Below are 24651 nucleotides of genomic sequence, written 5' to 3' on the forward strand. Positions count from 1 at the left end.
ATATGGGCTATAGCCCATGGTCAAAAATGATGAAAAATGAGGATAAAAAAGAAATTCAAAAATAAAAAAAACGATGGGCTATAACCCATCTTTTTTTAATTTAGATTTATTTTCAAATCCTCAAAAATGATGAAAAACGGCGTGCTATAGTATGCCATACGATATGGGCTATAGCCCATGGTCAAAAATGATGAAAAACGAGGATAAAAAATAAATTAAAAAAAATGCCATACGATATGGGCTATAGCACATGGTCAAAAATGATGAAAAACGAGGATAAAAAATAAATTCAAAAATTCAAAAAACGATGGGCTATAACCCATCTTTTTGATTTTTTTTTTTTTTTTTCAAATCCTCAAAAATGATGAAAAACGGCGTGCTATAGTATGCCATACGCTATGGGCTATAGCCCATGGTCAAAAATGATGAAAAACGGGGACAAAAAATAAATTCAAAAATTCAAAAAAACGATGGGCTATAACCCATCTTTTTGAAATTTTGATTTTTTTTTCAAATCCTCAAAAATGATGAAAAACGGCGTGCTATAGTATGCCATACGCTATGGGCTATAGCCCATGGTCAAAAATGATGAAAAACGGGGACAAAAAATAAATTCAAAAATTCAAAAAACGATGGGCTATAACCCATCTTTTTGATTTTTTTTTTTTTTTTTCAAATCCTCAAAAATGATGAAAAACGGCGTGCTATAGTATGCCATACGCTATGGGCTATAGCCCATGGTCAAAAATGATGAAAAACGGGGACAAAAAATAAATTCAAAAATTCAAAAAACGATGGGCTATATAACCCATCTTTTTGAAATTTTGATTTTTTTTTCAAATCCTCAAAAATGATGAAAAACGGCGTGCTATAGTATGCCATACGCTATGGGCTATAGCCCATGGTCAAAAATTCAAAAAACGGGGACAAAAAATTAATTCAAAAATTCAAAAAACGATGGGCTATAACCCATCTTTTTTAAATTTTGATTTTTTTTCAAATCCTCAAAAATGATGAAAAACGGCGTGCTATAGTATGCCATACGATATGGGCTATAGCCCATGGTCAAAAATGATGAAAAATGAGGATAAAAAAGAAATTCAAAAATAAAAAAACGATGGGCTATAACCCATCTTTTTGAAAATTTGATTTTTTTTTCAAATCCTCAAAAATGATGAAAAACGGCGTGCTATAGTATGCCATACGATATGGGCTATTTAGCCCATGGTCAAAAATGATGAAAAACGAGGATAAAAAATAAATTCAAAAATTCAAAAAACGATGGGCTATAACCCATCTTTTTTTAATTTAGATTTATTTTCAAATCCTCAAAAATGATGAAAAACGGCGTGCTATAGTATGCCATACGATATGGGCTATAGCCCATGGTCAAAGATGATGAAAAACGAGGATAAAAAATAAATTAAAAAAAATGCCATACGATATGGGCTATAGCCCATGGTCAAAAATGATGAAAAACGAGGATAAAAAATAAATTCAAAAATTCAAAAAACGATGGGCTATAACCCATCTTTTTGATTTTTTTTTTTTTTTTTCAAATCCTCAAAAATGATGAAAAACGGCGTGCTATAGTATGCCATACGCTATGGGCTATAGCCCATGGTCAAAAATGATGAAAAACGGGGACAAAAAATAAATTCAAAAATTCAAAAAACGATGGGCTATATAACCCATCTTTTTGAAATTTTGATTTTTTTTTCAAATCCTCAAAAATGATGAAAAACGGCGTGCTATAGTATGCCATACGCTATGGGCTATAGCCCATGGTCAAAAATGATGAAAAACGGGGACAAAAAATAAATTCAAAAATTCAAAAAACGATGGGCTATAACCCATCTTTTTGATTTTGTTTTTTTTTTTTCAAATCCTCAAAAATGATGAAAAACGGCGTGCTATAGTATGCCATACGCTATGGGCTATAGCCCATGGTCAAAAATGATGAAAAACGGGGACAAAAAATAAATTCAAAAATTCAAAAAACGATGGGCTATATAACCCATCTTTTTGAAATTTTGATTTTTTTTTCAAATCCTCAAAAATGATGAAAAACGGCGTGCTATAGTATGCCATACGCTATGGGCTATAGCCCATGGTCAAAAATTCAAAAAACGGGGACAAAAAATTAATTCAAAAATTCAAAAAACGATGGGCTATAACCCATCTTTTTTAAATTTTGATTTTTTTTCAAATCCTCAAAAATGATGAAAAACGGCGTGCTATAGTATGCCATACGATATGGGCTATAGCCCATGGTCAAAAATGATGAAAAATGAGGATAAAAAAGAAATTCAAAAATAAAAAAACGATGGGCTATAACCCATCTTTTTGAAATTTTGATTTTTTTTTCAAATCCTCAAAAATGATGAAAAACGGCGTGCTATAGTATGCCATACGCTATGGGCTATAGCCCATGGTCAAAAATGATGAAAAACGGGGACAAAAAATAAATTCAAAAATTCAAAAAACGATGGGCTATAACCCATCTTTTTGAAATTTAGATTTTTTTTCAAATCCTCAAAAATGATGAAAAACGGCGTGCTATAGTATGCCATACGATATGGGCTATAGCCCATGGTCAAAAATGATGAAAAACGAGGATAAAAAATAAATTCAAAAATTCAAAAAACGATGGGCTATAACCCATCTTTTTGAAATTTTGATTTTTTTTCAAATCCTCAAAAATGATGAAAAACGGCGTGCTATAGTATGCCATACGATATGGGCTATAGCCCATGGTCAAAAATGATGAAAAATGAGGATAAAAAATAAATTCAAAAATTCAAAAAACGATGGGCTATATAACCCATCTTTTTGAAATTTTGATTTTTTTTTCAAATCCTCAAAAATGATGAAAAACGGCGTGCTATAGTATGCCATACGCTATGGGCTATAGCCCATGGTCAAAAATGATGAAAAACGGGGACAAAAAATAAATTCAAAAATTCAAAAAACGATGGGCTATAACCCATCTTTTTGAAATTTAGATTTTTTTTCAAATCCTCAAAAATGATGAAAAACGGCGTGCTATAGTATGCCATACGATATGGGCTATAGCCCATGGTCAAAAATGATGAAAAACGAGGATAAAAAATAAATTCAAAAATTCAAAAAACGATGGGCTATAACCCATCTTTTTGAAATTTTGATTTTTTTTCAAATCCTCAAAAATGATGAAAAACGGCGTGCTATAGTATGCCATACGATATGGGCTATAGCCCATGGTCAAAAATGATGAAAAATGAGGATAAAAAAGAAATTCAAAAATAAAAAAAACGATGGGCTATAACCCATCTTTTTTTAATTTAGATTTATTTTCAAATCCTCAAAAATGATGAAAAACGGCGTGCTATAGTATGCCATACGATATGGGCTATAGCCCATGGTCAAAAATGATGAAAAACGAGGATAAAAAATAAATTAAAAAAAATGCCATACGATATGGGCTATAGCACATGGTCAAAAATGATGAAAAACGAGGATAAAAAATAAATTCAAAAATTCAAAAAACGATGGGCTATAACCCATCTTTTTGATTTTTTTTTTTTTTTTTCAAATCCTCAAAAATGATGAAAAACGGCGTGCTATAGTATGCCATACGCTATGGGCTATAGCCCATGGTCAAAAATGATGAAAAACGGGGACAAAAAATAAATTCAAAAATTCAAAAAAACGATGGGCTATAACCCATCTTTTTGAAATTTTGATTTTTTTTTCAAATCCTCAAAAATGATGAAAAACGGCGTGCTATAGTATGCCATACGCTATGGGCTATAGCCCATGGTCAAAAATGATGAAAAACGGGGACAAAAAATAAATTCAAAAATTCAAAAAACGATGGGCTATAACCCATCTTTTTGATTTTTTTTTCTTTTTTTCAAATCCTCAAAAATGATGAAAAACGGCGTGCTATAGTATGCCATACGCTATGGGCTATAGCCCATGGTCAAAAATGATGAAAAACGGGGACAAAAAATAAATTCAAAAATTCAAAAAACGATGGGCTATATAACCCATCTTTTTGAAATTTTGATTTTTTTTTCAAATCCTCAAAAATGATGAAAAACGGCGTGCTATAGTATGCCATACGCTATGGGCTATAGCCCATGGTCAAAAATTCAAAAAACGGGGACAAAAAATAAATTCAAAAATTCAAAAAACGATGGGCTATAACCCATCTTTTTGAAATTTTGATTTTTTTTCAAATCCTCAAAAATGATGAAAAACGGCGTGCTATAGTATGCCATACGATATGGGCTATAACCCATGGTCAAAAATGATGAAAAATGAGGATAAAAAAGAAATTCAAAAATAAAAAAACGATGGGCTATAACCCATCTTTTTGAAAATTTGATTTTTTTTTCAAATCCTCAAAAATGATGAAAAACGGCGTGCTATAGTATGCCATACGATATGGGCTATTTAGCCCATGGTCAAAAATGATGAAAAACGAGGATAAAAAATAAATTCAAAAATTCAAAAAACGATGGGCTATAACCCATCTTTTTTTAATTTAGATTTATTTTCAAATCCTCAAAAATGATGAAAAACGGCGTGCTATAGTATGCCATACGATATGGGCTATAGCCCATGGTCAAAGATGATGAAAAACGAGGATAAAAAATAAATTAAAAAAAATGCCATACGATATGGGCTATAGCCCATGGTCAAAAATGATGAAAAACGAGGATAAAAAATAAATTCAAAAATTCAAAAAACGATGGGCTATAACCCATCTTTTTGATTTTTTTTTTTTTTTTCAAATCCTCAAAAATGATGAAAAACGGCGTGCTATAGTATGCCATACGCTATGGGCTATAGCCCATGGTCAAAAATGATGAAAAACGGGGACAAAAAATAAATTCAAAAATTCAAAAAACGATGGGCTATATAACCCATCTTTTTGAAATTTTGATTTTTTTTTCAAATCCTCAAAAATGATGAAAAACGGCGTGCTATAGTATGCCATACGCTATGGGCTATAGCCCATGGTCAAAAATGATGAAAAACGGGGACAAAAAATAAATTCAAAAATTCAAAAAACGATGGGCTATAACCCATCTTTTTGAAATTTAGATTTTTTTTCAAATCCTCAAAAATGATGAAAAACGGCGTGCTATAGTATGCCATACGATATGGGCTATAGCCCATGGTCAAAAATGATGAAAAACGAGGATAAAAAATAAATTCAAAAATTCAAAAAACGATGGGCTATAACCCATCTTTTTGAAATTTTGATTTTTTTTCAAATCCTCAAAAATGATGAAAAACGGCGTGCTATAGTATGCCATACGATATGGGCTATAGCCCATGGTCAAAAATGATGAAAAATGAGGATAAAAAAGAAATTCAAAAATAAAAAAAACGATGGGCTATAACCCATCTTTTTTTAATTTAGATTTATTTTCAAATCCTCAAAAATGATGAAAAACGGCGTGCTATAGTATGCCATACGATATGGGCTATAGCCCATGGTCAAAAATGATGAAAAACGAGGATAAAAAATAAATTAAAAAAAATGCCATACGATATGGGCTATAGCACATGGTCAAAAATGATGAAAAACGAGGATAAAAAATAAATTCAAAAATTCAAAAAACGATGGGCTATAACCCATCTTTTTGAAATTTTGATTTTTTTTCAAATCCTCAAAAATGATGAAAAACGGCGTGCTATAGTATGCCATACGATATGGGCTATAGCCCATGGTCAAAAATGATGAAAAACGAGGATAAAAAATAAATTCAAAAATTCAAAAAACGATGGGCTATAACCCATCTTTTTGAAATTTTGATTTTTTTTCAAATCCTCAAAAATGATGAAAAACGGCGTGCTATAGTATGCCATACGCTATGGGCTATAGCCCATGGTCAAAAATGATGAAAAACGGGGACAAAAAATAAATTCAAAAATTCAAAAAAACGATGGGCTATAACCCATCTTTTTGAAATTTTGATTTTTTTTTCAAATCCTCAAAAATGATGAAAAACGGCGTGCTATAGTATGCCATACGCTATGGGCTATAGCCCATGGTCAAAAATGATGAAAAACGGGGACAAAAAATAAATTCAAAAATTCAAAAAACGATGGGCTATAACCCATCTTTTTGATTTTTTTTTTTTTTTTTCAAATCCTCAAAAATGATGAAAAACGGCGTGCTATAGTATGCCATACGCTATGGGCTATAGCCCATGGTCAAAAATGATGAAAAACGGGGACAAAAAATAAATTCAAAAATTCAAAAAACGATGGGCTATATAACCCATCTTTTTGAAATTTTGATTTTTTTTTCAAATCCTCAAAAATGATGAAAAACGGCGTGCTATAGTATGCCATACGCTATGGGCTATAGCCCATGGTCAAAAATTCAAAAAACGGGGACAAAAAATAAATTCAAAAATTCAAAAAACGATGGGCTATAACCCATCTTTTTGAAATTTTGATTTTTTTTCAAATCCTCAAAAATGATGAAAAACGGCGTGCTATAGTATGCCATACGATATGGGCTATAGCCCATGGTCAAAAATGATGAAAAACGAGGATAAAAAATAAATTCAAAAATTCAAAAAACGATGGGCTATAACCCATCTTTTTGAAATTTTGATTTTTTTTCAAATCCTCAAAAATGATGAAAAACGGCGTGCTATAGTATGCCATACGATATGGGCTATAGCCCATGGTCAAAAATGATGAAAAATGAGGATAAAAAAGAAATTCAAAAATAAAAAAAACGATGGGCTATAACCCATCTTTTTTTAATTTAGATTTATTTTCAAATCCTCAAAAATGATGAAAAACGGCGTGCTATAGTATGCCATACGATATGGGCTATAGCCCATGGTCAAAAATGATGAAAAACGAGGATAAAAAATAAATTAAAAAAAATGCCATACGATATGGGCTATAGCACATGGTCAAAAATGATGAAAAACGAGGATAAAAAATAAATTCAAAAATTCAAAAAACGATGGGCTATAACCCATCTTTTTGATTTTTTTTTTTTTTTTTTCAAATCCTCAAAAATGATGAAAAACGGCGTGCTATAGTATGCCATACGCTATGGGCTATAGCCCATGGTCAAAAATGATGAAAAACGGGGACAAAAAATAAATTCAAAAATTCAAAAAAACGATGGGCTATAACCCATCTTTTTGAAATTTTGATTTTTTTTTCAAATCCTCAAAAATGATGAAAAACGGCGTGCTATAGTATGCCATACGCTATGGGCTATAGCCCATGGTCAAAAATGATGAAAAACGGGGACAAAAAATAAATTAAAAAATTAAAAAAACGATGGGCTATAACCCATCTTTTTGAAATTTTGATTTTTTTTCAAATCCTCAAAAATGATGAAAAACGGCGTGCTATAGTATGCCATACGATATGGGCTATAGCCCATGGTCAAAAATGATGAAAAATGAGGATAAAAAAGAAATTCAAAAATAAAAAAAACGATGGGCTATAACCCATCTTTTTGAAATTTTGATTTTTTTTTTCAAATCCTCAAAAATGATGAAAAACGGCGTGCTATAGTATGCCATACGATATGGGCTATTTAGCCCATGGTCAAAAATGATGAAAAACGGGGACAAAAAATAAATTCAAAAATTAAAAAAACGATGGGCTATAACCCATCTTTTTGAAATTTTGATTTTTTTTTCAAATCCTCAAAAATGATGAAAAACGGCGTGCTATAGTATGCCATACGCTATGGGCTATAGCCCATGGTCAAAAATGATGAAAAACGGGGACAAAAAATAAATTCAAAAATTCAAAAAACGATGGGCTATAACCCATCTTTTTGAAATTTTGATTTTTTTTCAAATCCTCAAAAATGATGAAAAACGGCGTGCTATAGTATGCCATACGATATGGGCTATAGCCCATGGTCAAAAATGATGAAAAATGAGGATAAAAAAGAAATTCAAAAATAAAAAAAACGATGGGCTATAACCCATCTTTTTGAAATTTTGATTTTTTTTTTCAAATCCTCAAAAATGATGAAAAACGGCGTGCTATAGTATGCCATACGATATGGGCTATTTAGCCCATGGTCAAAAATGATGAAAAACGAGGATAAAAAATAAATTCAAAAATTCAAAAAACGATGGGCTATAACCCATCTTTTTTTAATTTAGATTTATTTTCAAATCCTCAAAAATGATGAAAAACGGCGTGCTATAGTATGCCATACGATATGGGCTATAGCCCATGGTCAAAAATGATGAAAAACGAGGATAAAAAATAAATTAAAAAAAATGCCATACGATATGGGCTATAGCACATGGTCAAAAATGATGAAAAACGAGGATAAAAAATAAATTCAAAAATTCAAAAAACGATGGGCTATAACCCATCTTTTTGATTTTTTTTTTTTTTTTTCAAATCCTCAAAAATGATGAAAAACGGCGTGCTATAGTATGCCATACGCTATGGGCTATAGCCCATGGTCAAAAATGATGAAAAACGGGGACAAAAAATAAATTCAAAAATTCAAAAAAACGATGGGCTATAACCCATCTTTTTGAAATTTTGATTTTTTTTTCAAATCCTCAAAAATGATGAAAAACGGCGTGCTATAGTATGCCATACGCTATGGGCTATAGCCCATGGTCAAAAATGATGAAAAACGGGGACAAAAAATAAATTCAAAAATTAAAAAAACGATGGGCTATAACCCATCTTTTTGAAATTTTGATTTTTTTTCAAATCCTCAAAAATGATGAAAAACGGCGTGCTATAGTATGCCATACGATATGGGCTATAGCCCATGGTCAAAAATGATGAAAAATGAGGATAAAAAAGAAATTCAAAAATAAAAAAAACGATGGGCTATAACCCATCTTTTTGAAATTTTGATTTTTTTTTTCAAATCCTCAAAAATGATGAAAAACGGCGTGCTATAGTATGCCATACGATATGGGCTATTTAGCCCATGGTCAAAAATGATGAAAAACGGGGACAAAAAATAAATTCAAAAATTCAAAAAACGATGGGCTATAACCCATCTTTTTGAAATTTTGATTTTTTTTTCAAATCCTCAAAAATGATGAAAAACGGCGTGCTATAGTATGCCATACGCTATGGGCTATAGCCCATGGTCAAAAATGATGAAAAACGGGGACAAAAAATAAATTCAAAAATTCAAAAAACGATGGGCTATAACCCATCTTTTTGAAATTTTGATTTTTTTTCAAATCCTCAAAAATGATGAAAAACGGCGTGCTATAGTATGCCATACGATATGGGCTATAGCCCATGGTCAAAAATGATGAAAAATGAGGATAAAAAAGAAATTCAAAAATAAAAAAAACGATGGGCTATAACCCATCTTTTTGAAATTTTGATTTTTTTTTTCAAATCCTCAAAAATGATGAAAAACGGCGTGCTATAGTATGCCATACGATATGGGCTATTTAGCCCATGGTCAAAAATGATGAAAAACGAGGATAAAAAATAAATTCAAAAATTCAAAAAACGATGGGCTATAACCCATCTTTTTTTAATTTAGATTTATTTTCAAATCCTCAAAAATGATGAAAAACGGCGTGCTATAGTATGCCATACGATATGGGCTATAGCCCATGGTCAAAAATGATGAAAAACGAGGATAAAAAATAAATTAAAAAAAATGCCATACGATATGGGCTATAGCACATGGTCAAAAATGATGAAAAACGAGGATAAAAAATAAATTCAAAAATTCAAAAAACGATGGGCTATAACCCATCTTTTTGATTTTTTTTTTTTTTTTTCAAATCCTCAAAAATGATGAAAAACGGCGTGCTATAGTATGCCATACGCTATGGGCTATAGCCCATGGTCAAAAATGATGAAAAACGGGGACAAAAAATAAATTCAAAAATTCAAAAAACGATGGGCTATAACCCATCTTTTTGAAATTTTGATTTTTTTTTCAAATCCTCAAAAATGATGAAAAACGGCGTGCTATAGTATGCCATACGCTATGGGCTATAGCCCATGGTCAAAAATGATGAAAAACGGGGACAAAAAATAAATTGAAAAATTCAAAAAACGATGGGCTATAACCCATCTTTTTGAAATTTTGATTTTTTTTCAAATCCTCAAAAATGATGAAAAACGGCGTGCTATAGTATGCCATACGATATGGGCTATAGCCCATGGTCAAAAATGATGAAAAACGAGGATAAAAAATAAATTCAAAAATTCAAAAAACGATGGGCTATAACCCATCTTTTTGAAATTTTGATTTTTTTTCAAATCCTCAAAAATGATGAAAAACGGCGTGCTATAGTATGCCATACGATATGGGCTATAGCCCATGGTCAAAAATGATGAAAAATGAGGATAAAAAAGAAATTCAAAAATAAAAAAAACGATGGGCTATAACCCATCTTTTTGAAATTTTGATTTTTTTTTTCAAATCCTCAAAAATGATGAAAAACGGCGTGCTATAGTATGCCATACGATATGGGCTATTTAGCCCATGGTCAAAAATGATGAAAAACGAGGATAAAAAATAAATTCAAAAATTCAAAAAACGATGGGCTATAACCCATCTTTTTTTAATTTAGATTTATTTTCAAATCCTCAAAAATGATGAAAAACGGCGTGCTATAGTATGCCATACGATATGGGCTATAGCCCATGGTCAAAAATGATGAAAAACGAGGATAAAAAATAAATTCAAAAATTCAAAAAACGATGGGCTATAACCCATCTTTTTGATTTTTTTTTTTTTTTTTCAAATCCTCAAAAATGATGAAAAACGGCGTGCTATAGTATGCCATACGCTATGGGCTATAGCCCATGGTCAAAAATGATGAAAAACGGGGACAAAAAATAAATTCAAAAATTCAAAAAACGATGGGCTATAACCCATCTTTTTGAAATTTTGATTTTTTTTTCAAATCCTCAAAAATGATGAAAAACGGCGTGCTATAGTATGCCATACGCTATGGGCTATAGCCCATGGTCAAAAATGATGAAAAACGGGGACAAAAAATAAATTCAAAAATTCAAAAAACGATGGGCTATAACCCATCTTTTTGAAATTTTGATTTTTTTTCAAATCCTCAAAAATGATGAAAAACGGCGTGCTATAGTATGCCATACGATATGGGCTATAGCCCATGGTCAAAAATGATGAAAAACGAGGATAAAAAATAAATTCAAAATTTCAAAAAACGATGGGCTATAACTAATTTAAGTTATTAATTAATAGTTAAATTGATTTGTGCCAATTAAATGTAAATTATAAAAGGGAACAATCCAATATAAGTAATATGATTATATTATAATCATATTACTTATAACAGGTTGTTCTTTTATAATTGACATTTAATTGGCACAAATCAATTTAACTTTGTGTGATACATCTTGTTGGCATCTTCATTACTCAGCATTTGCCTGTTATCTCTCCTAATCGTACCAACATCAATACAGCATGGAATTGATCAAATATATTCTCACAACAACAATGACAATAACAATGATTTATTCAAATTCAAAAGTCAGTCTTTTTTTTGGAGCCGCCATGAACTTGACTGCCTCAGACATAAAAACACACACATGTAAGGGCAGATTCACACATGTTCGGGCAGATGTACACCCAGTTGTGCACTCGGGACCACTTGGCAGATGTGGTAGTGGGAATACTGCGTACTGTTCCCAGGACCACATGGAGGTAGTCTCCGGACCGATTGAAGTGGACTCGGATATGTATCACTGCATATGTATCACTGCAATGTGAACGCATTGAATACAGTTCTAACTTCTAAGTGTACTCGGGTGCGAAAGAATCAAGGCCAGCGGGGACCAAGGACTGTCTTTGCGTCTCGTCCTCTTATTGGCGGGACCAAGAAATCGTATTCGGAAATATTTGAATCAAACGGACGGAGTGTGAATCTGCCCTAAATGAACACGTTAAAACAAAATGTAACCATGATATTTAAATGAACCACATGCTTTTAAAACATCATGTAACCACAGAGTATCTAAATGAATCAATGTTTAAAACACCAGTACACACATTTAAATGAACCACATGCGTTTAAAACATCAGTAACCACAAGTATTTAACCTGTGCACCAGTATCCTGAGAGCATTTCAATGAACCAATGTTTAAAATACAGTACACACATTTTGTTAATGAACATGGAAAGTGATCAGAAACCTGAGTGATTTAAATGTTGGAAACCTGAGAGATTAAACTCTATTATGCACATGACACACAGGCAACTGCCCTGAGAGCATTTAAATGAACATTGAAAATCAGAAAACAGATTTAACTCTTGTAAACATATTATGGACATGGCAACTATATACAAAGTTATGAGGCAACATAAAGTGCCTAAGGTGCCTTGATTGACAACAAAACGCAAACCCGGAGATGCCTGTACTCACAAACCAAGAAATGCCTGCAACATAAAGTGCCTATAAGGTGCCTTGATTGACAACAATCTTTATACCACATAAATTAGACCTAAATCCACATCACTGCGCAGCCAGTGGCAAAAAATAAAATGGTCTGTACTCCCAATCCAAAATTACCAGGCTAAATTAGGGCCCCAACACGTCCCTGGTTACAATGGGGAGGAAACAAACACAGGCTACTGTCCTTGGATATAAGCTGACAGATGGCTCTGAGAGAATGGAAGAGATGGGTGGGGGGCATCCAGGCCAGCCTACCTAGTACTACAAGCAAGTACTGCCATTTTGAGGAAGTTCACTGCTGGGGAAACAGTGCCATCAAGTTCATAAACCACACTCTGGAAGAATTGCCAAGTAGGCGTACACTCACTCGGATAGTGTGTGTCAAAGACATAAAAACTCTTGAAACACGTGTCCACAGCTGCGAGAGCCGTCTCAGTCTCAATAGCCTTGCCTGAGATCACAACAAAGGATTGAGAGCACATCATCCCATCTGCAAGGAGTAGCACAAACGGGTACGACCTGGACGATCTGGCAGCCTCCAAATACTCCACCATGTTTGTTCCGACCTATGATGAGAAAAAAATAATATATATATATATATATATATATATATATATATATATATATGTAATTCTACCGGTGCAGAGCAATTGTCATATGTGTGGTTTTTGGTTTATACATCCCACGTCGCCATGGAGTATTATAGACTCCAAAATACTCCATAGCGATGCGAGATACAGATACTGTACATGTGTGTTTACACCGATTTACAAGAATAGCGCTTTGTGAAAACACTGCCACAAGTTAAGCTGTGTCACTCATTGCACAAATACATCTTTACAAGTTGCACCTCGTTGTAAAGAGGAATCAGGCTTTCAAACAGTGTAAAAGGATTAATTTCACTATGAATTTAAATTTCTGTTCAAAGAAAAATTACTTACAGGCTTAACATCAATGAAGGCTCGCTTTGATTCATCCACACTGGCCCGGACCAATTTTCTGCCCCGTTTAAAAACAGGCGGCGGGAGCATGACGGGCAGCAGCATCAGGGCTACTTCTCCCCTGGCATCTGTAGGACAACAATTATGGGTGTCAATATACACTCGAAAGCCGTTCTGAACTCAGCCGCCCATTTGCTCACTCACTCCCAATCCAGAGAACACATCACTCAAATGCTGTCAAATTAACTGCAACAGCAACACATCAACTTCAAAATCACCATCACCTACAAAGCCCACAACAACCTGACCTGATCTACACCACCACTCCCTCACTCACTCACCACCTCCACAGACACCAACATACTCGCCCCTATCACCAAGCAAGTACAGCACCCTGGGGAACAAGGCCTTCACCAACGCCAGCCATAACTCTGACTCCCCTCATGCAAAAGTCAACTCAAATCCCATCAAGATATCTCACAATCCTCTTCCAATATCCTTTTGCAGTTTGCTTACTTTCTTGTTTGATGTTAGTTAACCCATTTCGACTTCTATGTCAGTGGTGCTCAACCATTTTCATATCAAAGACCCCCAGAATTATCTGTATTTGGCCTCCGACCCCCATCTGAAAATACGTTATTCCAGGAACCCCTCAGAAGCAAAGTATGAAGTATGAATAAGTATGAAGTATGAATATATATTCAAAGATTTGTTGCGCATTTTCACGATTTTTCAAAAGTAGCAGACTTACTAGCTCATAGCGCAGCACTCAGTGCCGCGCTATGAGCTTGTAGATCTGCTATTTTCAATATCTAAAGTAAAACACCAAAAGGGGTTCCCACACAGAATGGGTTAAGTTCATATGTGAAGTGTCTTTGAGTACCCAGAAAAGCATGAAAAATAATCATTTGCTAAGTTTGTTATAACTTTTACCTTTTGTGATCTGTTCCTCTGGCACTGATAACTTCCCATCGCGTCTCGCCAGATGAATGATCTTGTCAGCGTAAAGAGGAACCCACGTCTCGAATAGTTTAGGTGCAGCCTCTCCGTGTAGTATGGAAAAATCTTGTGCAATCTAAAAGATGGAGACAAATTGAGAAACAAGGTCATGTAGACAATATGACAATACACTCAACTATTACTAAACTGCTACTTGAAAAGAAGCACGTTAATAAAAGAAAGTCTAGGATGCATGGCCAAGACAGCCTGTAGGAATGCAAATAAGAATTATATGCACCAACTCCACTACTTCTGAAAAGAAGTGGGCTTTATACAGTATGCCCTGTGTGTACTATAGGGTTAAACAATGAGTGGCAGTTTCAAATTCTCACAAAATGGCTAAACGCACCTCCTCCTATTTACCAAACTGAATTGACTTGCGGTGACGTGACCCATAGACTCAACAGTAGTTCCGTTTCTGCTGTAGCAAACATGCGCCTAGGCTACTATACATATATTTTAAGTTTGACATAGGCCTACCATGCCTGGAGAAGCAAGACGAGGGAACTCGGCCAGGACCTCAGGAATGGACTTTGAGTCGTCTGCCCGTATCCATCCTGCCCTGTAGTGGCTGGTGTCGGGCATATATGCCTCCACCTGGGTGAGGGGCTGCGAGTTGTTCTTCAGCCATTCTGTAAACTGCACAGCTCGCTCTGCGGATATGGTGGCCGCTGAAAAATACAAAAGATCACCGTTGTCAAATATAAATATTACATCAGGCCATGCGACCCTGTGATCTCAGATTACAGTCAGTTAAATTATTGTTAAACATCTCCATTACTTAATTTACAAGTCTACACATTTAGAGAATGTAGAAGAATTGTTATTTTGATCAGCATTTGCCTGTTCTCTCTCCTAATGGTACCAACAACCATACAGCATGGAATTGTTGGACAAAATCTTATCCAACGACAACAAAATCCAATGAAATGGTGGTGTGGCTCAAATGCTGAATAAATAATGGGCATTGAGATGAAAAGGGTTGAAAACCACTGCCATAGAGATACTTTATTGCAGACCCGTCTGTCTGTGACAGACAGTGCATTACCTGGTATGATCATGGTCTCTCTCTGGTCTCCAGTCTCTCGTTCCCTCGGTGGCCTGTCCGAGCTCCTCAACCGCTTCCTGATGTTACGGAGCCTTTCCTCTAGAAACCCAGTTGCTGGATGGTGGGATCGCCCCTGGGCATACCATGTTTCCTGACAAGATATTAAAATAATCCCCATATAAGCCCATGAGCCTCAAATGTCTACTTGAGTATTAAGTTTTACTTCACAAAAGGTACTCACAAAACCACTGCGACTGCCATCCCTTAAGCAGGGGAATGCATTGATCAAAGCAGAAGCCAGGGACGTTTTGGTCGCTGCGGAAGGTCTGAAAATGGCCAACACGTACAGATACAATCATTAGACAATAAAACAGTTACTGTAAAAACACTCTAAATGTCAACAAGACATTTACTATGACTTTGTCGGGGATTGAACATATGACCTTTTAAAGTCTGGGCAGAAAACAATTAAAACAAAATACTGTAAATGTTTACTCACGTTTGTCCACATTTTTCTATCAGGTGGGACACCAAAATCCGAACCATGGCACGTCTCTCCTTTGTTGTGATAAAGTCACCGACCAGGCTCTCAACTATAGCCCTGCCCTCAGATACAGCAGAAAGAACTGCAAGGATATCCTGAAAGAATACAAACAAAAAAGGCAAATTAACTACATGCATTGCTCTAACACTTCCTGGAGGAAGCTCACACAAAGGTTTCCTGGCTAACACTATAGGATGATGTGATTGATAAGCTGTGCTGCTGCATACCTGAGATTCACACGAATGTAAAAGCATTTTTTCAGAATGGAAGCGTGTCTGAGCCAGGCAAGCCTTGTACAGTATGTCAAAGGACATTGAAAAGTGGTGCCGTAACTGCGGGAGATGCATCCTAGCAAAGGAAGGCCCTAGAATAAGGGCATACAGAGGAAGCCTCCAGGCATCTCGACCTAATGAGCTACTAGCTATGGATTTTACTCTAATAGAACCAGCCAGTGATGGACGAGAAAATGTTCTAGTGATCACAGATGTTTTCTCCAAGTTCACACAGGCAATACCAACAAGAGACCAGCGGGCGAGCACTGTGGCAGATATATTGGTGAAACACTGGTTCCACCTGTTCGGGGCCCCCAGCCGCATTCATTCTGACCAAGGGCGAAACTTTGAAAGCAAAATAATAAAGCAGCTGTGTGCCACCTACGGCATAAAAAAAAACAGGACGGCCCCATACCATCCTGAGGGAAATGGCCAGTGTGAGCGGTTCAATAGGACGCTCCACGACCTCCTCCGTACTCTACCATCAGAGCAAAAAAGACTGAAAATGGCCAACACGTACAGATACAATCATTAGACAATAAAACAGTTACTGTAAAAACACTCTAAATGTCAACAAGACATTTACTATGACTTTGTCGGGGATTGAACATATGACCTTTTAAAGTCTGGGCAGAAAACAATTAAAACAAAATACTGTAAATGTTTACTCACGTTTGTCCACATTTTTCTATCAGGTGGGACACCAAAATCCGAACCATGGCACGTCTCTCCTTTGTTGTGATAAAGTCACCGACCAGGCTCTCAACTATAGCCCTGCCCTCAGATACAGCAGAAAGAACTGCAAGGATATCCTGAAAGAATACAAACAAAAAAGGCAAATTAACTACATGCATTGCTCTAACACTTCCTGGAGGAAGCTCACACAAAGGTTTCCTGGCTAACACTATAGGATGATGTGATTGATAAGCTGTGCTGCTGCATACCTGAGATTCACACGAATGTAAAAGCATTTTTTCAGAATGGAAGCGTGTCTGAGCCAGGCAAGCCTTGTACAGTATGTCAAAGGACATTGAAAAGTGGTGCCGTAACTGCGGGAGATGCATCCTAGCAAAGGAAGGCCCTAGAATAAGGGCATACAGAGGAAGCCTCCAGGCATCTCGACCTAATGAGCTACTAGCTATGGATTTTACTCTAATAGAACCAGCCAGTGATGGACGAGAAAATGTTCTAGTGATCACAGATGTTTTCTCCAAGTTCACACAGGCAATACCAACAAGAGACCAGCGGGCGAGCACTGTGGCAGATATATTGGTGAAACACTGGTTCCACCTGTTCGGGGCCCCCAGCCGCATTCATTCTGACCAAGGGCGAAACTTTGAAAGCAAAATAATAAAGCAGCTGTGTGCCACCTACGGCATAAAAAAAAACAGGACGGCCCCATACCATCCTGAGGGAAATGGCCAGTGTGAGCGGTTCAATAGGACGCTCCACGACCTCCTCCGTACTCTACCATCAGAGCAAAAAAGACGCTGGCCTCAGCACCTGTCCCAACTAACCTACTCTTACAATACTAATGCACATCACACTACTGGTTTAGCTCCCCACTATATCATGTTTGGCCGCGAACCCCAGCTCCCTGTCGATTTTGTCCTTGGGGTTGACGAAGACCCAGGTGAGGAGGCACCAGAGGAATGGGTACGAAAACACCAAGAGTCCCTAAGGACAGTGTACGACCACGTACGGCAACAACTCCATGCCAAAGCAGAGCAACGGAACAGACGACATAACCAGCAGGTGACTAGTCCTGGTCTAGAAGTGGGCCAGTTCGTTTACAAGAGGAATCACCAGGTGAGAGGGAGGAACAAGATCCAAGACCGCTGGCATTCCTGCCTTTATCGAGTGGTGAACATATCCCATGACCAGGGGATGGTATATACCGTCGCCCCTGTCCACCAGGATGGCCCTGCCTTGCGACTACACCGAACAGAGCTGCGGAGTGCACCAGAGAGGGAGGGACCTGATGTCCAACCGGTAAATCCAGTACCTGTCACTCTGGACCGTACAACTCCAGGTCATGCCCTAAGTGACTCGGAGGAATCGATCGTTATGGTCCTGGAGGATGAGGTGAGAAGAGATCCAGGCATACGAACACCAGAACCGGAGGATCAAGGGAGCCCACTGCATCCGAGACAAGACCAGGGAAGTAGCCCGGGATCCATTGAAGGCTCAGAAGAACATCTATCGCCACCTTCCCCTGGTCTGCGCCGTAGCAGTCGAAGGAATGCTGGTTGCCACCCCAACCCTCACCGGCTGCCATACCGTCAAACAGTATGTCACCAGCACAATGGGGGGGAATGGGGGCCTGCTTCTCAGGGGCCATATCGTCGGGACGCCGATTCAATGTTGGGGGGGCGAATGTAATCAGTGGGACTGAACCAATAGGTGTCATAGCACCCCCCCCCCCCCTCAGCTCAGCATATAAGGTAGCCGGCCAGGCATAGGGAATAGGCGTTTGTTTTACCCAGGTTGTTTCCTGTTCCAGTCAGGCTGTTGAGTGGTGTTTGTTTGTGCTCGTAGCATCGAGGTAAGCTCTTGGTTTTACTAATATAGGGTTACCTGTCCCTAGGTTGATATGTCAACAAGCTCCGGTTTATTTATGTTTCTTTTTCTTCGTCAGAAACTGTGGAGCTCTGAGTTAGCGACAGCCCTGTCAGTGTGTGTGTGTACAGTAGTTCAGACTCAGAGAAACCAAGGTAGGCTTGCTTCTAGCCCCTCTCGGAACCCTCCATAAAGCTTTTCTGAAATTTTGATGAGTTTTATGTAGGGTCCCTGTTCATAACTATATTTCCGTATGGGAATTTTGGAACGCGGACATAAATATGCTCGCTAAGATCGTATCTGCGGCGTTTGACGGCCTTTTTTAGTTTGAGTTATTCTGAATTTGTGAACTATAAGTACCTATACATCCCGCTGCGAATATCTCCTGTGGCGCGGAAGCCGTTAAAGGACAACTTTAGTTTTTTTCAACCAAGGTTCATGTTTTAGGTTGTTATTAGAGAAACTAAAAGGTGAGTGTTATTTTTTTTTCATTTGCTGCTTTCTTTCGTTTTAGGGATTTTAGCTCTTTTTGACAGGGGGGCGGGGGCATTCGAGCATGAGGCAAAATATGTATTTTTTTACAACATTTAATGGTGATTTATTTTTGTATTATTTACTATAGTCCTAATAAACCCCAGGAAATTACATCTGGCCACAGAATATCACAGGATCTACTGAATGTGAAGGTAGCCTACTGGGGGAAGGCTTATACTGTGTGTATAGGCTCAATATGTCAGTTTGACACATTCAATAGATCCTGTGATCTTTTGTGGTCAGATGTAATTTCTTGGGCTTTATTAGGACTATAGTAAATAATAAAAAAATAAATCGCCATAATATTTTGTAAAAAAACACATATTTAGCCCCATGCTCGAATGCCCCCGCCCCCCTGTCAAAAACTGCTAAAATCCCAAAAACGAAAGAAAGCAGCAAATGAAAGAAAATTAACACTCACCTTTTAGTTTCTCTAATAACAACCTAAAACATGAAACTTAGTTGAAAAAAACTAAAGTTGTCCTTTAAGTATTTTTAATCTATGTTTGACCGATTTGGTCGCTTTGATTCTTCTTGTTTGTTTACCGTTTATTGTACCGCCTCCCGGTGTGCGGTTGGCTTGTGCGGCTACGTCCCTGCCTCTGATCTGCTCTGTCATAGCTATAGCGCCACTAGCTAGCCAGATAGGCGGTACAATCAGGTGTCAATAAACAAGGAAGGAAGAGAAGAATCAAAGCGACCAAATCGGTCAAACAAAGATTCAAAATACTTAACGGCTTCCGCGCCACAGGAGATATTCGCAGCGGCATGTATAGGTACTTATACTTCACAGATTCAGAAGCCCTCACACAAAAAAAGTCGTCAAAGAGCGCAGACAGGCCGTAAACACGTTGTTTATGTTTTATGTATGTCTGCGTACCAGGTGGCATGGTACTGCTGGAACAGGACCCCATGGTCTGTGTCGTCAAAAAGTCAGAAACTTCAGTTCCATTGGGTTCTGCTTGGAGGGCTAGCTTGCTTCATATTGCAACAGCATAAACAAGCTTTTAATTCATGTTGAACTGTCTTCCAGTTATTTTTGCAAACCCTTGTCTTGTTGTTAGACGCAGAGGCAAGCGGCGAACGAGCTTTACACAAGTTGTAATCTTAACTGCTGCTCCTCTGGGCGAGTGATTTCCCCCTGCGGGATAATATTATAGTTTTAGCCAACTGTTTCTATTTCAATATTATATATCCTGATTGCTCCTAACCTACATGCTGACACATAGGCTACTGTAACCTTCAAGACATACAGTGCTGTTTTCATTCATGAGCTAACTTATCACATTTGCACGTGATAAGTGATTAGGCCTACTACCTATTGGCCAAAAACAACGAACACATGCAGTTGCAGACACAACAGAGTAGTAGGATGTGGTTCTTCCGTTTTATTCAAATTGAGAGAGAGAGGGAGGGAAGGAAGGAGGGAGAAGGAAATCAAATAAAATAAAATCAATCTTTATATAAAGCACGTTTTAAAACAACCAAGGTTGACCAAAGTGCTGCACAGATCAGTGGCAAAACATAGACGAGCAAGAAAACACACAATGCAAACAAGAATCACAATCAGAAATGTTGACATGATGCACATGATAAACAAGTATCTGATGCTTAGTCCAGTTACCCAGGGTAAACTTGATTTACCAGAAAGCATTTTTCTTCTTCTTCTTCTTCTTCTTCTTCTTCTTCTTCTCAGGGGCCCTCTGGGGAAATTGGGCCGCACGGTACTGGGTTTGAGGCCCTTCATTGGCCGTTGATTTTGTTAAATTTAGGTAAAAAGGAGATGATAAAAACACGAACTTTTCGCGCGCGCACACACTATGGGGCCCCCCCAAAAAATACCTGCCCAGGGGCCCTTGAGGGGGTTCATCCGTCCCTGGTCCATTTGGTTTCATTCTACACTCTCACGAGTTAAGGATCAATTAAGGTTCAATTTGGTTACCAACTCTCCATCATTTAACTGTGAGCAGTGGTTGGAAAAGGTTAGATTAGATTAGATTAAAGGTTCTGACTGGAGAGGCCCAATAGGGCCAGGTACAATACTACCACCTAGTGGACAAAAGAGTGAATGACAGAAATAAAGTGTGTTTGCTGCAGAAACAGATGATATTGGAACTGTGCCCTCAAAGAGGAAATACACTATTAGCTAGAATATCAAACAAACATCAAGGCCACATGTGATGGTCATTATTATTATTATTATTATTATTATTAATCATTTTCTAGAATCCATACTGTATTTCATGTGCTACAGTGGGTGAATATAGTGTAGTCCCAGGTGAGATAGTGTTGTTGACACATTACAGGGCACATTATTTTGATATGAAAGCATTGCTAACGTACTGTATGTACGTCTGCCTCTGCCCACATGGCTGATGTGTAGTTATGGAGTTGTAGTGGCATAATGTCTGTGGCATGCGTTGGCACAGGGTGTGTCTGTGGCATATGTTGGCACGGGTGTGTCTGTGGTATATGTTGGCACAGGGTGTGTATGTAACTTTATCAGAACTTAAATGTGATACCACAGTAGTGATTAAACCAGCAGACAAAGGGGGTGCGATATGTATCCTAAACCGCACTGATTATGAAAAGGAAATACATACGCAACTGGCAAATACTACCTTTTATGAGAAATTGAATAGAGACCCCACCCCTGTCTTCAAAACAGAAATTGACGAAATATTAAAAACCTTATATGAAAGTGGGGAGACCACTAAAAAAGAGTATGAGTACATGAAAGTAGAACATCCTGTTATGCCTGTTTTTTATACTCTGCCCAAAATCCATAAAAGATTGGATAACCCACCGGGGAGACCTATAGTCTCAGCCATAGATTCTCTTACTGAAAAGATTTCGAGTTTTGTTGATTATTTTCTAAAACCGTATGCCACTGCCTTACCGTCACATGTACGTGACTCTATGGATATGATTAACATCTTGAAATCCATCCAAGACCTAGATCAAAACAACTATATCCTTGTAACAATGGACATAGAAAGTCTATTTACCAATGTTGACCACCAGGGGGGTTTAGAAGCCCTCACACACTTCCTTAGTCAAAGAGACCCTGATGTTCTACCTATAGTACAGAGTGTATTAGGGAACTGGCTGAAATAGTTTTGAAGAAAAATGTCTTCATGTTCCAAGATACGCACTATGTTCAACGTAAGGGGACCTCAATGGGAAGCAAAATGAGCCCCCAATTCAGTTCCCTCTACGTTGCACTGTTTGAAGAAATGTTTGTGTCCAACCCAGCAAATCCTTTTCTTAAACACATTGAACTATGGAAACGTTATGTGGATGATGTATTGTTGATTGTGGATGATGTATGTTAACAGTTGTCATGAACATCTAAAATTTACTATCTGCCATGACCTGCAGGAAATCAATTTTCTGGACATACTCATAAAGAGAGATGGTAATGGGTTTGCCACTGACCTCTATAGAAAGAAAACAGACAAGTGTTCCTATCTACAGGCCGATTCCTTCCACCCTACTCATCTAAAGAAAAGTCTACCAATCAGCCAATATAGTCGGATCCGGAGAATCTGCAGCGATGAGGCCGTTTTCAAAAAACAAGCAAACGAACTAGACTTGAGATTTAGACAAAAGGGTTACCCAGAACAGTGGATAAAATCAGCTAGAGATAAGCATATGTTTATCACGCAGGAAGAGTGTCTCACAAAAAGACAGGCTAAACCTACTGACACCAGTACATTTCCTGCAGTACTCTCCTGTTGGCAAGGAACTCGAGGGCATCATTAAAAAACATTGGCATATAATTAGTACAGACCCACAAGTAGGTAATGTATTCAAAGATCCCCCAAGGGTGGTATACAAACGTCCCCCAAATTTGAGAAATTTATTGGTTAAATCAGATCTACCTCCCCTAAGAAAATGTACTTTTCTAGATGTCCCAGATGGGAACTATAGATGTGGAGCCTGCACACAGTGCAATTTCACTACGAAGTGCACCACATATAACCATCCTCACACAGGGAAGAAAATAAAAATTAGAGGGATCATTACCTGTAACCAAAACAATGTTGTGTATCTAATATCATGTCCCTGTGGTCTCGCCTATGTAGGAAAGACCACCAGAGCTCTCAAGACCAGGATTGCTGAACACCGGAGCAACATACGCACCAGGGATCAACGTAGTCCAGTGGCCTTACACTTTGCTGAAGCAAACCATAGTGTCTCCTCCCTGAGATACATTGGTATAGAGCATGTAAAAACCCCAAGAAGGGGAGGTAACATAAATAACCTCTTATTAAGAAGAGAAAGTTACCACATTCATACTCTTCAAACCATGATGCCGAGGGGCCTAAACCAAGAAGACGAAATGAGACATTTCCTGTAGAAACCCCTTTGTTTGGAGTGAAGCTCTGCTTCTCCACTTTAAAATTTAAATTAATAAATCCAACCTGGTGCATATGTTGTTGTTTTCATGCATTTCTTTTTGGTGTGTACTTTATATATATATATATATATAGTTTTGGTGTCTTTATGTAGATCATTTGGTAGTGTTCTTGATTGTTCTTTATGTATCTGCATCAGTATTTTCCTGTTTTTCAGTTTTTTGCCCTACAAAAGGAGAACAATGCAACAAATAGAAATAACATTGGAAATGGAAATTTAAGCCCACAGACCTAGTACAGGACATGTGGGACCTTTATTTGATGCACCGATAATTTGAATATAGACATACATGTATGTTTTTTTTTTTTTTATTGGTTTTAAAATGTTTTTAACTAGTGCACTAAATCTTCTGAACAGACTATATTCACATCAATATGTCTGGGTCCCCACCCACTCACTCAGGGTTGACGAGTCACACCTGTAGTGATGGGAGGGGCACCAAAATGTGGTGTTTTTGATTGGGTAATGGGGGCACTCCCTTATTATAAATGTACAAACTTGTGTGTATGTTCACATGACCTGATGAAGATCTAACAGATCGAAACGTTGTCAGTATTTAAATAAAGAACGTCTTGCTAGTACCTATGGTGTGCGGGCTCCATCCAATTCACTTAAAGGGTAAGACCACTTTTTTTGAGGTTTGGGTTGTGTAGTTACTTTGCCATGATGCAACTCCAAATGTGGACAAGAAATAAAAAAATACTGCTCCAGTGATTAGAAATTGATAATTCAAAATATGCTCCTCATTGACTTACATTGTAGCTAAAACAGCTCTCAAAGTCACTATTTTGGTACGTAAACAAACACAAACAAAGTTGATTCAGACAATATAGAGCATCACCAAAACTCATGTGGTTTTATTTTTTCATAAAAATGTTAGATTCCTGTTGATTTTAC

The 24651-nt window shown here is 37.1% G+C and overlaps 1 protein-coding gene across 1 annotated transcript in view; it reads right to left on the reverse strand.

Annotated features, from left to right (window-relative positions):
* Window positions 1-7007: 7007 nt before the first annotated feature.
* The window catches only part of LOC310874920 (leucine-rich glioma-inactivated protein 1-like), a 429872-nt gene continuing 412228 nt past the window's right edge, over window positions 7008-24651 (reverse strand). The window contains exon 11 of the transcript XR_014570595.1: window positions 7008-7033. The gene's annotated coding sequence lies outside the window, so the exon portion shown is untranslated. The remainder of the gene's footprint in view (window positions 7034-24651) is intronic.

This window comes from Protomyctophum parallelum (genome assembly GCF_964188405.1).
Source record: "Protomyctophum parallelum genome assembly, chromosome: 17".
Classification (NCBI taxonomy): Eukaryota; Metazoa; Chordata; class Actinopteri; order Myctophiformes; family Myctophidae; genus Protomyctophum; species Protomyctophum parallelum.